Source organism: Rhinopithecus bieti, unplaced genomic scaffold (genome assembly GCF_001698545.2).
Source record: "Rhinopithecus bieti isolate Rb0 unplaced genomic scaffold, ASM169854v2 scaffold_39586, whole genome shotgun sequence".
Classification (NCBI taxonomy): domain Eukaryota; kingdom Metazoa; phylum Chordata; class Mammalia; order Primates; family Cercopithecidae; genus Rhinopithecus; species Rhinopithecus bieti.
Genome location: NW_016816842.1, coordinates 289,618 through 307,664, shown reverse-complemented (window position 1 = coordinate 307,664; position 18,047 = coordinate 289,618). Strand labels below are relative to the sequence as shown.

The 18,047-nt window shown below is 44.1% G+C and overlaps 1 long non-coding RNA gene across 1 annotated transcript in view; it reads left to right on the top strand.

Annotated features, from left to right (window-relative positions):
• The first annotated feature begins 12,750 nt into the window (after positions 1-12,750).
• LOC108517437 (uncharacterized) overlaps positions 12,751-18,047 on the top strand; it is a 16,704-nt gene continuing 11,407 nt past the window's right edge. The window contains exons 1-2 of the long non-coding RNA XR_001882106.1: positions 12,751-12,937; positions 16,951-17,093. This is a non-coding gene — a long non-coding RNA (uncharacterized LOC108517437). The remainder of the gene's footprint in view (positions 12,938-16,950; positions 17,094-18,047) is intronic.

Sequence of the window (18,047 nt, the reverse complement as noted above, 5' to 3'; positions counted from 1 at the left end):
CTCATTGCAAGCTCTACCTCCCGGGTTCGCACCATTCTCCTGCCTCAGCCTCCCTAGTAGCTGGGACTACAGGCGCCTGCCACCATGCCCGGCTAATTTTTTGTATTTTTAGTAGAGATGGGGTTTCACCGTGTTAGCCAGGATGGTCTCGATCTCCTGACCTCGTGATCCACCCCCCTCAGCCTCCTAAAGTGCTGGGATTACAGGCGTGAGCCACCGCGCCCGGCCGATTTTGGCTCTTACATTTAGGAAGTTGATGATTGTGAGTTCATTTTTGTATATGGTGATAGGTCAGATAATTCTTATGATTCCATAAGATGAATATTGCAGACTACAAGGCACATTGTAAGCACTCAGGGACTGGCATCTAGTATCATTATTGTAGGATTTCTTTAAAGAAATCACCAATATACAATAATCATTGAATAAACTGCAGAGAAAGATCAATCTTACTTCTTCATGGTCATGTCTTCTTTGGGGGAAAAAAACATAATATGATCACCTAATTTGATTGTCCAACTTGCTCATCATCCTTGGTAACTTCTAGTTGTTTCCAAAAGGAGGAAGACTTGCCACATAGAGAATTCAAAGCAGAGGTTGGTCCCAAAGGCAGGCCTGGCACCATCCTGGGGAATGATGTACCTCTGGCAGAAGCATAAAGCCTCCCACGGTGACTGCATAAGACGAAAAAACATGCATTTTGGCATGGGTATTTTTCATGAAACATTATAGTTTCATCTTTATGTTTCTATGTCCATGTGCATAAATATTTATTCACATAAGTTTTACGCAGAATTAATTCTCTTCTAGGGATTTACCCAGGACCCAAGTGCTACAATTAAGTCATCAACCCAGCTATCCAAATATACCATATTTATTCTCTGGATCTTCCGTATTCTCAGTGGTTCCATGCAAGTCTTCTCTTGGGAAGTCGTGCACAAGAGAAACACTAAAATCTCAGTGTTTTTAATTGGGCATGGAGACTGCTTTGCCCCATTGTATATTTGGCAATGTCTGGAGGTATTTTTGGTTGTTACATCTGAAGGGGCATTACTGGCATCTAGTGGGTGGAGACCAGGGATGCTGCTAAACATCCTACAATGCACAGAATACCCCCATACAAAAAATTTTCCAGCCCAAAATGTCAATAGTGCAAAGGCCGAGAAACCCTGACTAGCTATATGTAAGTTGTGTATGCTTACACTTTGAACTAAGGCAGCAAGCTGTGATGGCTCTGGAATCAGAGAGACTGGGCTCAAATCCCAGTGCTGTCACTTACTGCCTCTGTGACCCGGAGCAAGTTCCTCCACATTTCTGAGCCTTAGTTTCATCTACTAATCACTCTAATATCTATCCATGTGTGTATAAAATAATCTAATATACATAATAATTGTCTAACATATTTTAAATCATCTTATGTGTAAACACATACACACACACACGTGTGTGTGTATTATATCTGCCCAATGACTATTACATATTAAATACTCAATAAATATTAGCTGACATTAATATAGGTGATAGCAATATTATATTTAAGAAAAACTGTTAGGGGCCAGGCATGGTGGCTCACACCTGAAATCCCAGCACTTTGGGAGGTCAAGGCAGGAGAACTGCTTGAGCTCAGGAGTTCAAGACCAATTTGGGCAAAATAGTGAGACCCTGTCTCCACTAAAAATAAAAAATATTGGCCAGGCATGGTGGCTAATGCCTGTAATCCCAGCTCTTTGGGAGGCCGAGGTAGGCGGATCATGAGGTCAGGAGATCGAGACCATCCTGGCTAACATGGTGAAACCCCATCTCTACTAAAAATACAAAAAAATTAGCCGGGTGTGGTGGCGTGCACGTGTAGTCCCAGCTACTTGGGAGGCTGAGGCAGAATAATGGCGTGAACCCAGGAGGCGGAGCTTGCGGTGAGCAGAGATCGCGCCAGTGCACTCCAGCCTGGGTGACAGAGCGAGACTCCGTTTCAAAAAAAAAAAAGAATATATATATATATGCCGGGTATGGTGGCACAAGCCTTCAGTCCCAGCTACTTGGAAGGTGGGCAGATTGCTGGGGCCAGGGAGATCGAGGCTTTAGTGAGCTATGATTGCATGACTGCACTTCAGCCTGGGCAACAGAGCAAGACCCTATCTCAAATAAATAATCCCTTAGTTGTTTTTTTTTTAAGTCGGGATTATTGGCTGGGCACAGTGGCTCATGCCTGTAATCCCAACACTTTGGGAGGCAAAGGCGGGCAGATCCCTTGAGGTCAGGAGTTCGATCAGGCTGGCCAAAGTGGCAAACCCCGCCTGTGCTAAAAATACAAAAATTAGCAGGGCATAGTGGTGCATGCCTGTAGTCCCAACTACTCGGGAGGCTGAGGTATGAGAATCGCTTGAACCTGGGAGGCAGTGGTTGCAGTGAGCCGAGATCATGCCACTGCACTCCAGCCTGGGCAAGAGGGCAAGACTCTATCTCAAAAAAAATAAAATAAAATAAAAAATTTTAAAAAGTCAGGTTTATTGAAGTATACTTTACACAAAATATAATTTATCCTTTTACAGCATACATTCAATGAGTTTTGGCAGATACCATTCTATAACCACCACCACAATCAAGATATCAAAGTTTCATCACCCCACAAAATTCCCTCATACGCCTTTGTAGAAAATTATCATCCACACCCAGCCACAGACAAACACTAATCTGCTTTCTGCCCCTATAGTTTTTTGCCTTTTTCAAAATATTGTGTAAATGAAATATAGCCTTTTATGTCTGGCTTCTTTCGTTCACATGATACTTTTGAGACTCATCCAAGTTTTTGCATGTATCAGTAGCTTTGTTCCTTTTCATTTGAGTAGTATTCCATTGTTTATAGGTATCGCAATTTGTTTATCAAGTTACTAGTCGAGTTGATGTACTTCTGGGTTATTCATCCGACAGGGGTAGGATTTCTGGGTCCTATGCTAACTGTATGTTTAACTTTGTAAGAAATTGCCAAACACCTTTCCCAAAGTAACTATCATTTTGCCTATTGATCCAAATCCTCGTCAGCACTTGGTGCTGTCTGTTTTTTTTGTTTGTTTGTTTGTTTGTTTGTTTTGTACTTTAATTTTAGCCACTCTAGAAGGCAGATAGTGGTATCTTGTTATGTTTTAAATTTGCATTATCCCTAATAACTAGCAATGTTAAGCTCTTTCATCTTTATTTCATTTTATAAAATACAGGACATTTTGGATGCTTTAAATCTCAAAAACTATATTAGGTCGAAATCAACATGTTCATGCTGATAAGAATTAAATGCATGCCTTCTCTCCACCCCATCATCTCTAAAGTGACTGCTTCCCCACTTCCCATAAGAAAAGAAATGTCTGGTTTTGTGTACTCTCTAGCAACCCAAGCTGTAGCCAATCTGCGTCATCCTCACTGTGTAATTAGAGGCTGGAGGTGCCCACGTGTCTCATTTTAGGATCCTGTGGGCTACATTTGGCCCAGATTAGGTTATACTTTAGGCATTTCACTGCATATCTCTTCTTTTTCCTCTCAATGTTCCATTTCTCAGAATGTTTGTTCTTCAGAGAACAAACAGATCTGGGCTGGCATGAAGAGTCTCATTTTCTGAGGGCAGTGGGGTGAAAAGGACCTCTGTCAGGCACGATCTCAAAAGCAGAAAAGAAAAGAACTCAAAACCCACCAGCCCTCGATGGCTCAGAGTCTTGGACTCAAACCCAGCAAGAGTGTACTGCTTCACTTACTAAAATCGTCTGTCCACAAAAATCCTGTTTATTTCACAAGTGGGCACTGGCCCTGCCCACGTTGTCCACGTTTTCCTCTCCCTTCTTCTCACACAGAACCTACCACCACCACCACTTTTCCTTGCTTCCTAGTTATGATTGCCAGATAAAATGCAGGATGTCCAGTTAAAATTGAATTTCAGATCAACAATAAATTTTTTTTGGTATAAGTACACCTTGTACAATATTTGGAGGCTACCTCCACTGCCAATGTGGAGGGAGCTAGTTTATTTTTATTAAGGAAGTCATGCACTTATTTGTTGAAAGAGACAAGAACCTGTTTGACTTCTTTTGGATCTATGCGTGGTTGTTTTCAGAGGCAACTGCTTACTTTCCCTGCTGCAGCATCGGTCATGAGACTTCAGAAGCATGAAGAAACAGAGCTAGATGTCAGTGACCTACCTTTCAGGAACAATCCCTATAAAAAAAATAAAAAAAAAAAAAAAAAAAGCAAAAAAGCAAAGCTCTTTCTGGGCTGGCTCTGTATAATCAGATGAAAAACTGACTACCGGTCGGGCGCAGTGGCTCACGCCTGTAATCCCAGCACTTTGGGAGGCCGAGGTGGGTGGATCACCTGAGGTCAGGAGTTCGAGACCAGCCTGACCAACATGGTGAAACCCTGTCTCTACTAAAAATACAAAATTAGCTGGGTGTGGTGGAGCATGCCTGTAATCCCAGCTACTCAGGAGACTGAAGCAGGAGAATTGCATGAACCCAGGAGGCGGAGGTTGCAGTGAGCTGAGATTGTGCCACTGCACTCCAGACTAACGACAGAGCAAGACTCCGTCTCAAAAATAAATAAATAAAAGGGCCACTTCAGCTCATTTCTGCCCAGTGCTTTGGAAGGCTAAGGTGGGAGGATCACTTGAGGCCAGGAGTTTGAAACCAGCCTGGGCAACATAGCAAGACCACACCCCCGCCCCCGCCCCTGGTCATCTCTATGAAAATTAAATTAAATTAAAATTTACAAACTCATTTCTGGAGTCAGTTTGATATAAATTCATTCATTTAATTGCAATAGTTTTGGGTTGCTGCACTGGATACCAAACCTGCTAAGGTCCGCTTCCCCTACAGGTAAGGGCAACAAGTAAATTGGAACGCTCTGGCCCCACATGTAAGTTTTACAGGAAAAAAAATGCAAAACATAAGTAAATGTAAACAGAATAAACAATAGTTTTTAACAGAAGAGAAGAAATGTATTGAATGCCTCCTATGTGCCATGTTTCCTGTGTGCATTATCTGCATGTGTCTAATTTTTGCGAACATATTTCTGAGTTGTGTGTTATGAGACTCTGAGTACAATAATTTGCCCAATGCTAGTGGGTAGCTTGGACTTGAATTAAGGTCAGTCTGATTCTGAAACCAGGGGTTTCCTTCCTAATCTGTACAAGTCCTATAGCACCATCATCCAGGTGAAGGAAAGAGATGCTTCCCAGTAAAATTTCTCAGGGCCATGTGGGAACTATCTCATCAAGTCATCCCCATAGTCCAAGGCCTGTGATTCCCGCAACCAAGCAGAACCCACCTGGACAGCTCTGACAGTGATGCAAAGGAGAGGCTGGAGGTGCCATGGCCATGGATTGTTTGAGGCAGCCCTGGGGCTTGAGTGAAGGGTCAGGACTAGAAGTGGGTAATTGTCTCCTTCCAATGTCATCATCTTCTCTGGAAATGATCTGAAATACAGAGCAGACATGAGAAGCATGTCTGCTGCTTCTCATGCAGCATGATACTGCATGAGAGGCATCCAAAAGTCAAAATGGAGGCATCCAAAAGTCATTGACACAGAGGGGAGTAAAATCATCTTGTAATTGCCAGAGGCCAGAGCAGCAAATAGATCAGGAATCAGGCAGGCTTAGAAATCCGATCTCATTTCTAGCCGCCAAAGCACCATGACCTGACTGTGACTCCAAGGTAACGTCTGGGCCAGCCATGTTCAGGGACTGGGACCTGCGTCCTCAGATGTGAACACCAACAACAGCAAGAGCTAACATTTTACATAGAACTTTCCAGGTGCCAGGCTCTGTCTGAAAACTGTATATCCATGAACTCATCTACTCTTTACAACAGCCATTTGAGATTAGTACTCTTATTATCCCCCTTTTATAAATGAGAAAACTGGGGCAAGGAGAGATTAAGTAACTTGCCCAAGATCCCACAGTGGGTAGGTGGCAGAGCTGGGATTCAAGCGGGGCGGTCTGTGCTCTTAGCCATCAGGCCATGCTGCTACGTGCTCTTTGCACTGGTCCAGGAGCAGTGCTAATGAGGTCTGAAGGAAGGATTAAAATGATGAGTTGGGGCCGGGCATGCTGGTTCATGCCTGCAATCCCAGCACTTTGGGAGGCTGAGGCGGGTAGATCACCTGAGGTCAGGAGTTTGAGACCAACCTGGCCAACATGGCAAAACCCCGTCTCTACTAAAAATACAAAAGATTAGCTGGGTGTGGTGGCATGCACACCGGTAATCCCAGCTTCTTGGGAGGCTGAGGCAGGAGAATCACTAGAACCCAGGAGGTAGAGATTCAGTGAGCCAAGATCGCACCACTGCACTCCAGCTTGGGAGACAAAGTGAGACTCTGTCTCAAAAAAAAAAAAGAAAAAGGAAGAAGAAGAAGAAGAACAAATAATGAGTTGGGATCAGCTTACCAAAGAGGGCCATGGATAAAGGAGGGATGGCACTGGGGTAGCCACTGAAGGGAATCGGATTATGCAATATCAGGGGAGCAGCAGGAGGAGGAAGGGGATCCACAGTATCCAGTGCTGCGGGGACAGGAGAGCCTGAGAAATGGTCATTGCAATGGGCAATCAGAAGCTTATGTTGAAGATATGGGTTACTCTATAACGATACAGATTTGGCTGCTGTAATAAAGACCAAATTAACAGTGTGCAGTGTATCTTCCTCACACAGCAGCCCAGCATAAATAGTTCAGGGCTAATATGGAAGTGCCACATTGATGGGGACACATACTCCTTATATCTCATTGCTCTACTATCTTCAGCACACGAGGTTTCTATTTCAGGTCAAAAATGACTGTCCCTGACGTCCCTCTACATTCTAGCCAGGGTGCAGGTGAAAAGCAAAAGTGAATAGCATGTCCCGTTTCTTTTCAGAGGACATCCCAGAAGTTACATACATGGCAACACTTAGCTGCAAGGAAAACTTGAAAATGCAATCTTTAACTGGGCAGTCTGGTATGCAGCTAAAAATAATGGGTTCCATTTCTAAAAGAAGATGAGAGATGTTGGGACATAATTCTCTGTAATAAAGGTCATTGGTCACCTTTGGAGTTACAGTTTTGTGTGAACCTATAAAATTAGCAGGGAGATGACGGAGTGAATAGAGGGGAAGAAGTACCATCTGAGAAGGCTGGTGTTGCTGGAAATAGAGAAACTCAGGATAGCTTGAGAAGTAACAGAATAGAGTTAGTTTGTACAAGAGAAGCAGGGAAGCAGGTTTGTTTGTGGAGAGCAGGAAAAACCAAGAGGTGATGCTGGAGAGGTGAGGACAGTCAATGGGGCAAGGCTCCAAGGATATTGGGGTGAGAAGGGATTGAGGTTCAGTTGGAGAAGTTAGCCTTGGGCACTTCTTTTTTTCTTTGGGATAGGGTCTTGCTCTGTCACTCACGCTGGGGTGCAGTGGCACGTTCATGGCTCACTGCAGACTCAAACCCCTAGGCTCAAGGGATCCTCCTGCCTCAACCTCTGAAGTAGCCAGGACTACAGGCGTGTGCTACAATGCCCAGCTAATTTTTTCATTTTTTTGTAAAGACGGGGGTCTCACTATGTTGCATAGGCTGGTCTTTAACTCCCAGCCTCAAGTGATGCTCCTGCCTCAGCCTCCCAAAGTGCTGAGATTATAGGCATGACCTTGCTTGGTCAGCCTTAGGCATCTCTTTCTTGAAACAAGAGAGAAGAAGGCAATGAGTAAAGATACAAAGACATTTTTATGTGAAGAGTAGGAAAGCTGGCCAGGTGCAGAGGTTGAGGCTGCAGTGAGCTTTGATTGCACCACTGCACTCCTGCGTGGGTGACAAAGTAAGACCTGTCTCAAAAAAAAAAAAAAAAAATGTAGGAAAGTTGAAGAAACCTGGATTCAGGTGTCCTCAATCCCTGCCATGCAGGTGAGATCATCTCCCTCCGTAAACTGTGTTTCCAAATGTGAAGGCTGCTGAGAACTTATGAAATCTAAGAATGAGGCTCCATCTGCCTCACTAGCATCTGATCGCCTAGGGGCACCCTGCCTCCCAGGGGGAGGTTAATGAATATGCAATATCTCCCTCCTACAGACTTAGAACACCTGACAGAGCTGCCTCTAACCTGGGAAACCAAAGAGACACTGTGGGCACAGACTTGGCCCTCAATAAATATTTGTTATGTGAATGATTTCATGAATGAATGAACCAACATATTTCCTACTCCATGATTTTGGATAGTTGCACATGTTTAGAACATTAAAATTTCTCTTAAGCAGTACAATTTCCTGCAGGCTGACATTCATTTCAACTGATTCCGTTTCCAAACCCGCTTCCTTCTTCTCTAAAACATGAGAATTATGTGTTCCCTGGAATTTCTGAGATGTGGATTTTACTAGGCAATGTCTGGACCTTCTGTTTTGAGTTGTCAGAAGAGCTTGTAGGGATCTACTCAAGCTAAATGTTGACTTCCTCCAGTTTAAAAAAAATAGCATCACCAATAGGTTGGTTTTCTTTTTTCTCTTTAAAAGGAAAATATTCATTCATGGAAGTCTTTTGTGTTTTGTTTCCAAATGCCATAATGTCACATCATTTTAGATGCCAAGCAAGTCATGAGAGGACTCAAGAATCCATATATTTCAGACCAAGGAAACAAAACAACCTCCCGTCGCCTCCGCTTCCCGCCCTCAGTTTTTGTAGTTGCTTCTCATGCCTGCTGTGCATCTCAGAGCATTTCCAGAGAAGATGGTGACACTGAAAGGAGAAGATCAGATCAGCCATCAACCACCCACAAAATCAGGATTTTTTTTTTTTTTAGGGACAGCATTATCTCACTTTGTTGCCCAGGCTGGTCTTGAACTCCTGGCCTTAAGCCATCCTCCCACCTTGGCCTTCCGAAGAGTTGAGATGATAGGCATGAGCTATCATGCCCAGCCAGGAAGTCTTTTATCATAGTCATTGTTTGTGGTGATGTGCTGAGGACTAGACAAACCAAATGACAAAGAACTAGTGGCTGCTGCCACATAGGCACAAAGTCCCCCTCTTGTGAGAGAGTCCCCTCCCTGTGACAACTTGCAACCTTGACCCTCCCCTGAGCCTCTTGCTGAAAGAAGCCTATTCTGCTGGTCAGACATTGCCACTCCAGAGGAGAATCTCCAGATTCCACTCTTACAACTGCAGAAATGATTTTCGAGCAAAATGATTACATCACTTCTAATGATGATTCTTTTTTCTGGCCTCAACATGAGGAAGCGATGTGCTTGCTTTTATCCTCACCTTTAGATGTCAGGTCCTCTGGTCTGCTACCCTTGGAAATCTCCCTGAACTTTTCTCTTTCCAGATATGGTATTCTGCAGAGCATTCTCTAAAGCCCTGACTCTATAACACAAGAAAAGAGCAGGTATGCAAGGGAGCTGAGACAACTATCCCCTTCCTTCTCGAGTGGGGCGGCTTTTTGATGAATATATTTGGGTCACTACCTCTGCCTCTTTTCTATTCTAAGAACACCGAGTTTCCCAATGTGCTGGGCAAGGAAGCAGGGCACCACTCTCGGTCTCAATCCCACCCTGCCTTCCAGATTATTTCACTAACATCTGGCTGGAAACCATCCAGGGCCCCCATATCACTTATGTTTGACTTGAGAGCCTCTAACTTCTCAGCCAGATTCCTCAAGTGGCCAATGGGGTTCTGCCAGAGCACTAAAATTACAAGGTAGCATTTGTGTCCAATCCTCGGTTAGACACAATCAAATTGGTGCTAAATCTTGTCTGTCCTTTTCTGACCACATGGTAATGGTCACGGGTGATTTGTGCCTCTGTGAGGTCTATCTCAACCCATGCCAGGGTCCCCACGCTGACCTGGCCAGGGCCCGGATCCCTTTCTAATTACAGGGCAGCTAGCCTGGGTTCTTCTGCATCTGAATCTTGCCCCAGCCCTTCGTGATGCATCTGATATTTCAAACCCAGTGTTTGGTTCTGGGTGTCATATTTAAGAAGGACGGTGACAGATTTAGGAGAACACCCAGCTGGTGAGGAATCTGGAAACCATCTTATACCAAGAATGGTCAGAGAAACTGAGGACACAGGCTAGAGAAGAGAGAACTGGTGAGCGGACGTGGATAGACATGGTTGTTGTAGAAACTCCAACTCTGGATTAGGGCAGAACAAGGACTGGTGAGATACACGTGCTGTTTTAAATTCAACAGAAGGGATACCTTTCCTATACTAACCCCACTACACTAAAGTAGTGCAGACTGTTCTAGGAAAATGGTAAGTGTCTCTTTACCTAAATTGTTCTAGCAGAGATTATCTGGCCCTCCAGCAGAGATGTTCCAGAAGGAATTCTTTTGTTGGGTAGGAGGCTTGCCTTCCAACTACTTAATTGCCTATTTCTATGAAGAAGACACAGAGAGGGTCTGGAATTTTTTGGTGACTATGATCCTGTTAAGCCTCGCTGCTTGCTTGGCTCTAGACATCAGTCAGCTTTCAACTATTATTATTATCCTTTGAAATTCTGACATGCTCTCCAGGAATTTTAAATATTCCCTTCTGTAGGGTGACATAGCCTGCCAGCTTTCAATTTCGAACTTCAAAGCTGCTTTGGACATAAAGGTTTGCTTTTACAATTTTAAAGATTTCTAGCCATATGAAAAATGACTTGCACTTTGGAAATTTGTTTTTGAAATGTAGACCTATTGACCAATTTACTGGTTAGATTGAGAGTCCTCCCAACATGTACAAGCGCCTATTTAACTTACCTTTGCTCTCTGAAAGGAAAAGGTCTGCCTCCAATCTAGAGCTGTCTAGAGCAGTGGTTCCCCACTCTTGCCGCACATCAGCATCAAACAGCCTCCAAAAAAAAATAAGGTAATTGCCTAGGCCTCACACTCATAGCAACTGATTTAATTGGTCCAGGATTGGACTCCCGCATAATTTTTTTTTTTTTTTGAGACAGGGTCTCACTCTGTCACCCAGGCTGAAGTGCAGTGGCGCAATCATGGCTTACTGTGGCCTTGACCTCCCAGGCTCAGGTGATCCTCCTACCTCAGCCTCCCAAGTAGTGGGGCTCATGCCACTGTGCCAGGCTAATTTTTGTATTTTTAGTAGAGACAGGGTTCTACCATGTTGCCCAGGCTGGTCTCAAACTCCTGGACTCAAGCAATCCACCCACCTCAGCCTCCCAAAGTGCTGGGATTACAGGAGTGAGCCACCGCACCTGGCCATCAATAAGTTTTTAAATGCCATGGGCCATTCCAGTGTGGAGCCAGGGGTGAGAGACTGTTCTTGAGGAATTAAGAGTCACAATAGTCAAATATGACCCATGTTCCCCTCAGAAGCTATTTCAGACCAAGCCAGTTTACTTGGTTTCTAGAGGATTCATAGTATTATCATATTCCAAAACATTGTTCCAGAACAAATGGATGAATTCTTGATAACCTGTTGCTTTGATCCTCAGTGAACCTTGTGTCTCAGGTCTGCTGGACCCAACTCTCATGGTGGGCTGAGAGTGGGGTGGAGTTCGAGGGATGTTTTTACATCTCTAATGACAAAAGTAGGATTTTCTGCTCAAGCTAAAATCACCTGCAGGTGTTCCGAGGTTCCCTTGGATGCCCCTTGCCAAGACACAGTTTCCCTCTGCCTAGACAAAAACATCTTTCTCTGAAGCTTTCAAAGTCTCAGCCAAGAGACAGCACTTCATTAGGGAGGCTTTTTGATATGCTGATTGCAGCTGCTTATATTCCAGAAGAGCTGTCAACTGGGAAAATCACACCCACATGACTATTGAAATATAACTGCCCGTAGGAACCCATAAGCCAGCAGATTCACCATTTCACATGGTGCTAGACCCTTGTCACCCCCCACAAAAGAAAACCCCATGAAGACACAGGCCTCATGGGTCTTGTCCATCTTTGTAACTTCAAAGTTCAGAAAAATGCCTGACACAAAGTGGATGCTCGATAAATGTATTCATTGGATGAATAAATGAGTAAATGAATGAAATGATACTCAGAGCTCTGATAGAACTCCAGTGACTACCAAAGTCACTTAACAACTAACTAAAAGATTTATGTCCATATTCTGGTTTCCCCAGAGCTTCAAAGAAGAGCTCAGATACCAGCGGAAGGCCTTGCAGACATCTTCACACATTGACCCTGGGAGGAACACGGTGGCCAGAACAAAGACAAGTCAATCTATAAGAAGCCTTGGATCTCCTTCTAAGTTACCAGCCTCTCTCATTGGCAGAGTCCTCCAACTTCCCCTCCCTTCAGCCTGAGCATCATCAAAGTCCCCTTCTGCAGAGCTGCCTCCCAGAACCCAGGGATTCCCTGCTGCTAACCATATTAATGTCCCTCCTAACTAACCAACTTCCCTCCAGGGAGAGCCCCTCTCTAATACATTTATTTTGCCCAGGTTTCAAGGCCAAGCCCCCTTTCCTTGCACAATTCCAGTTTTACCAGTCATATAGCACCCCGCTCTGCCCAGCAGGGTGAGGCATCATCAAGCCCCTCTCCTCCTCAAAGAAGGCAGCTTGGCAAAAACATTTTATTGGTAACTCAAAAAATTAGAACGAGGCTTGTCCAGCCTTAGCAGTATTAGCAATCATCTGCTGGGGAAGCATACAAATTTGAGTTTAAAAAAAGCCAAGCAGCTGCATTCTCCCCATCGCCGGGGCCCTATATAACACACCCACGAAGAGTAGAAATCCTTTCTAGAATCTAGAATGTGGGATTTGATGACAAGATTCTGCCTTGGTCCTTTCTCCTCGGCCCTCACATCACGCTCCTAGAGGGGCCTTGTTACAAAAGGGAAAGCTACACCCAGTGAATTTTAGCTCCCCCTGTAGGCTGACACTAACTGCGTGACTGGGCAGAGCTGAGCAGTTCTCCCCGAGTCTCTGACTGGTACAATAAGGAATTTTTACTTTGAAGTTCAGTCAGCTTTCTGATGAAAGGAATTCCCTTCGGCTCAGGGTAGGTGTTGCCTGTGTCAGTGTGCATGTGGAAAGATCAGATGCTGGGACCCAGTAGTTAATGTGTTCGGTCTCTTATATGTCTCACCATCTCTGGCCGAGATTCAAAATGAGGAATTAAATGCTGGAGACCTGAATGCTAGCCTCGTGGGTGGCTCTAGAAAAGTCCCATCCATGCATTAATTCGCCTAGGAAGATTGTTTCCCTATGGATCATACCTCTAGGGATATGCATCTTAACTGAAGAGGGAAATATTCAACCAGCTTGATTTTCAACAATAACCTGTGATTGTTAACTACAAGTCAATGTTTTAAGAGGAGCAGCATTCACATTTCTAATCAAGGGGCCATTGTTATTGAGATGATAGTCCCTCCCTGCATATCCCTAGCTCTGAAATCCACATCCTACGTGGGGTGGAAAGTGATCACTTACTGAGGAAACTTCAAAGTGTTCCACATTATCACAACCCCTGGGAAGTTCAATCCAGTGGGATGATAGATTAGGGACGGAGAGGCAAGGCTGAGAGACAGACAGTACATTTAAAGTAGCATCTGGTTAGCAGCCGCCTGAGGCAGCTTTTCTCAACTTCCCCCTAAAATACATGCAGACGCAGAGTATTGAAAACTCTAAGTCATTCAAACACTTAAAACATATTCATCTAAAAAGTGCTGAGTAAACAGTTACTGCTTGCAAGGAACTTATGGTCCAGTCAGTAGACCAAACTGTATTAATTAAGTATTGCTACCTAACAAATTACTCCAAAACTTAGTGGGTTAAAACAACATACAGACCAGGTGGGGTGGCTCATGCCTGTAATCCCAGCACTTTGGGAGGCCAAGGCTGGTGGATCACCTGAGGTCAGGAGTTCGAGACCAGCCTGACCAACATGGAGAAACCCCGTCTCTACTAAAAAAAAAAAAAAAAAATACAAAATTAGACAGGCTTGGTGGTGCATGCCTGTGGTCCCAGCTACTCGGGAGGCTGAGGCAGGAGAATCGCTTGAACCCAGGAGGCAGAGGTTGCAGTGAGCCGAGATTGCGCCATTGCACTCCAGCCTGGGCAACAAGAGCGAAACTCCATCTAAAAAAAAAAACAAATAACAACAAAAACATACATTTATTATCTCCAGTTTCCAGGGGACAGGAATCCAGGCACAGAGTAGGTGAGTCTCCCAAATGAATTTCTTAAAAAGCTGTAGTCATCTCAAAGCTCAACTAGGAAGGATACATCTTCCTCCCTCACTCAGGTGGTTGTTGGTAAGATTCAGTTGTGCAAGGGTTGGGGTGAGTATCCCTTGTTCCTTGCAGTGTGCACTTCCCCATAGGAAGTACTACAACATGGCAGCTTCAACCTGCAGATGAGCAAGAAGACTTCCAGACTTCCCACCCATCACCCACCACTGCTGCGATTCAATGGGTATCTTAGATATTTAGGAGCTACCCATCTGCATTTAGGCTTTCTTCTTGTTCCTTCCTGTATTCATCTATCCTCACGCTGCTAATAAAGACATACCTGAAACTGGGTAATTTATAAAGAAGCAGAGGTTTAATAGACTCACAGTTCCACATGGCTGGGGAGGCCTCATAATCATTGTGGAAGGTACAGGAGGACCAAAGGCATGTCTTACATGGCAGCAGGCAAGACAGGGTGTGCAGGTGAACTATCCTTTATAAAACCATCAGATCTTGTGAGACTTATTCACTATCACGATCACAAGAACAGCATGGGAAAAACCTGCCCCCATGATTCAGTGACTATCCACTGGGTCCCTCCCTCGACACGTGGGGATTATGGGAGCTACAATTCAAGATGAGATTTAGGTGTGGACAGAGGCAAACCATATCACTTTCTTCATCAATTTATCCATTCAATAAATATTTTGAGGCTCTCTCTACATGTCAAGCACTATTTTGGGTAGTGCGAATACAGCAGTGAACAAAACAAATTTCCTATTCTTAAGGACTTTACATTCCAGTAGAGAAAAAAGATAATAAATAAGTAAGAAATGTAGAGTATAGTGGAGGATAAGTGTTATAGAACAAAATAAGGCAAGGTAAATGGGAGGGGAAGCACTGAGAAGTGTGTGCGTGTGTGTGTGTGTGTAGGTGTAAGTGTAGTTGTGGGCGGTGGGAGGTTATAAGGTGACGTTTGAGCAGAGGAGTGAAGAAAATAGAGGTCTTGGGGTGGGGGTGTTCTTGGCATGTTCAAGGAACAGCAGTAAAGTCAGTGGAGCTGGGGAAAGTCAGTGAAGCAGAGACTAGCAAGGCACATGGTGACAGGGTTAGTTGTTGAGGGCAATGGGGTTCACTGCACAATAAGTTGAAGGGCTTTGTAAATCATTTTAAGACTTTGAATTTTACTCTAAGATAGAGTAAAAGTCTACATGGGCAGATTTGGAGAAGAGGAGCAACGTAAACTGATGTAAGATCACATTCGTTGCTAGTTTTTTGTGGTTTTTTTTTTGGTAGGGGGAGTGTGGTTTTGGTTTTTTTTTTGTTTGTTTGTTTTAGAGTTGGGATCTCCCTCTGTCACAGAGGCTGCAGTGCCACAGCACAGTCATAGTTCACTGCAGCCTTGAACTCCTGACCTAAAGGGATTTTCAGCCCCTAAGTAGCCTCAGCCTCCTGAGTAGCTGGTCCTACAGGCTCACACCACTGTGCCCAGCTTATTTTTTACAGACAGGGTCTCACTGTGTTCCAGGCTGGTCTCAAACTCCTGGTCTCAAGTGATTCTCCCACTTCAGCCTCCCAAATTGCTGGGATTATATGTGTGAGCCACCACACCTGGGTTGCTAGGTTTGAGTGACTGTCAGTGGAGGCAACAAGGAAAGCCCACGAGACCACTTGAAAACTGTTGTTTTGTGTGTGGGTTTTGTTTGTTTGTTTGTTTGTTGAGATTTTGAGACAGGGTCTTACTCTGTCACTCAGGCTGGAGTGCAGCGGCACAATCACAGCTCACCGCAGTCTCAACCTCCTGGGCTCGAGTGATCCTCCCACCTTAGCTTCCTGAGTAGCTAGGACCACAAGTGCATGCCACCATGCTTAGCTGATTTTTTTTTTTTTTTTTTTTCAGAGATGGGGTCTCACCAAGTTGCCCAAACTTAGTCGAAAACTATTGAAAAAATTCAAGGCCAAGGCCAGCCACGGTAGTTCAAGCTGGTACTCTCAGCACTTCGGGAGGCCAAGGCCAGCCACGGTAGTTCAAGCTGGTAATCTCAGCACTTCGGGAGGCCAAGGCAGGCATATTGCTTTAGCCCAGGAGTTCACGACCAGCCTGGGCAACATGGCAAGACCCTGTCTCTACAAAAATATTAGGCAGGCATGGGAGTATACACCTGTGGTCCCAGCTACTCAAGAGGCTGAGGCAGGATTGATTGAGCCCAGGAGGCGGAGGCTGCAGCGAGCTGTGTTCCTACCATTGCACGCCAGCCTGGGCGACAGAGCATTTATAGGAAAAAGAAGCACTCAGGGAGGAGCAAATTGGGGAATGTGCAGAAATTAGGAATTCCTTCAAATGTGTTAATTTGAGAGCCTGTTAGAATCCCAACTGGACATATCAAGTGAGCAGTTAGATCAATGAGACCACAGGTCATGGATTGATTCTGGGCTAAAGATATAAATCTGGGACCCATCAGTTTAAATCTGGGACTCCCAGGATTAAACCCTGTGACACTCCAGCAGTGAGGAAGTGGCCAATAGGTAAGAGGAAAATCAAGAAAAAGTTGGCCTGGCATGGTGGCTCATGCCTGTAATCCCAGCACTTTGGGAGATCAAGACAGGAGGATCCCTTGAGCCCAGGAGTTTGGGACCAGCCTGAACAGCATAGTGAGACTCGGTCTCTACAAAAAAATACTACTAATGAAAATAGAAAAAATGGTGCCAGGAAAACAAGTGGAGAAATTATTCCAAGGTATTTTATCTTCCTTTAGTTTATCTAAGTGTTATTCAAATGCTAATGTACATAAGAATCACTCTACAAGGTAAATACATAATATCTTAATTACGTCTTTCACAGGAAATATAAAGGATTTTCAAGGCAATTGAAGTGCTGAATAAAGAACGAAACTGTGGTCAAATGGGAACCCACTGTAGGACATGAAGTGTAAGCAGGATTCCGTAGTACTAGAGGGACAGAAGCAGTGTTTCATCGGGAGTCAGGTATTAGGGGTTTATTGCATTTTTAAAACAAATTCAATTTTTAAAACTTTTTATTAGAGAGAATATCAGGTATACAAAATTAGCAGAATAGTATAATGAACCTCTGTGCTCCCATCACCCAGTTCAACAATTATCAACTCATCGTCAATCTGGTTTCTTTTATAATCCATTTAGTACTCCCCATTCAATTTGTAACAGGCTCCAAACATTGTACCATTTCATCTGTAAATAGTTTTGCAGTTATCTTAAAAAATATGTTTTTACATTACACAATACCTTTATCACCCCAACAGTTAACATAATTTCTCTTTTTTCTATTTTATTTATTTTTTATAGAGACAGGGTCTTGCCATGTTTCCCAGACTGGTCTCAAACTCCTGAGCTCAGGCGATCCACCAACCTCAGCCTCCCGAAGTCCTGGGGTTACAGGTGTGAGCCACAGTACCCAGTCAAATTTCTTAATATTAAAAAAAAAAATACACGAGCTAGCACAAGGTTAATTTTGGAAAAAAAATCCAGTCAGTGCTCAAATTTTCACTCATTTAATAACTATACTTTTAATTGCTTGAACCAGAATCCAAATAAGGTTCACATACATTGAGAATCTTTTTTTTTTTTTAAGGGTCTTGCTCTGTTGCCCAGGCTGGAGTGTGTGGCACGATCTCCGCTCACTGCAGCTTCAACATCCCAGGCTCAGGAGATCCTCTGACCTCAGCCTCCTGGATAGCTGGGACCACAGGTGTGCATCACCACACCTGGCTACTTTTTTGTATTTTTTGTAGAGATGGAGTTTTACCATGTTGCCCAGGCTGGTCTTAAACTCCTGGGCTCAAGAGATCTGGCTGCCTTGGCCTTCCAAAGTGCTGGGATTACAGGTGTGAGACACTGTGCCCGAGAATCTTTTAAGTCTCTATACATTCCCCTTCTACCATTTCATATATATATATATATACA